Genomic DNA, 882 nt, shown 5'->3' on the forward strand with positions numbered 1-882 from the left:
CAAATAGACTTTGGTACACAGAGGAAAAAGAAAAAAAGTTTAAAAACAATTTAATAAGTAAACAATTATAAAACTAACTAAATGCAGCTATTGATATTGTATGATCCATTACAATACTTTTAGTTTCGGAAAAGTGAAATTCCAGAATTATAAAATAGACATCAAGCTAATTTCCAGTCCAAGCTTAGAATCTAATGTTCTTAGCAGTCATACAGAAAACGCATACTTTCTATTTTAGTGAAAGCCAACTGCGTGTTTTTGTGAAAGGAAGTCTATGCAAACCTAGGGGCAACATACAAACTCCATGCCACTAATGTTCCAGCTGACCACCAAACCCAAGAACCAACATGCATGGTAGTAGTATGAAGATTTACAACAATGTTATAAGGAACATTTAGAAATGTGAATTCTGCCCAAGCAATATCCTAAACAAATCTAACTTTTGTCTGGAATTCCTCCTGAAAAATAGTCATCCATTCCCTGGTATGTGAGAGTGCCTAGATACCCTGTGTCTTCTCAATCATAGCTGTATATCTGCAGTGTGAATTGAAAGCAATGCTGCTCTGACTGCTAGTCTTAGGAGATTTGGTGATATCGCTACTGTGCTGCCCACTGTTCTCCTTGCTGGAGGTAATGACATAAGAAAACAAAACACTGCCTGTACCAAGATGGTTGCCTCCACATACAGAGACAGTACAGAACAAGGCATGGTTAAGTCAGTAATAGGGGAAAGTTAATTTGCACAATGACTACAGCCAATACTGGCGACTAGTCCTTTCCCCTCTGTCTGACTTTTATGGGCACAGTTCAGTTCCTTATTAAGCCAGTACATTCCGATCTCAAATACTTTACTCCTTTGCAAACGTTCCAAATTTTAGTAAG

The 882-nt window shown here is 37.5% G+C and overlaps 1 protein-coding gene across 1 annotated transcript in view; it reads right to left on the reverse strand.

Moving 5' to 3' along the window:
- The window catches only part of TMEM106C (transmembrane protein 106C), an 18,493-nt gene that overhangs the window by 3,597 nt on the left and 14,014 nt on the right, over positions 1–882 (reverse strand). The gene's annotated exons all lie outside the window — the stretch shown is intronic.

This window comes from Nanorana parkeri, unplaced genomic scaffold (genome assembly GCF_000935625.1).
Source record: "Nanorana parkeri isolate BGI_ZX_2015 unplaced genomic scaffold, ASM93562v1 scaffold1914, whole genome shotgun sequence".
Classification (NCBI taxonomy): domain Eukaryota; kingdom Metazoa; phylum Chordata; class Amphibia; order Anura; family Dicroglossidae; genus Nanorana; species Nanorana parkeri.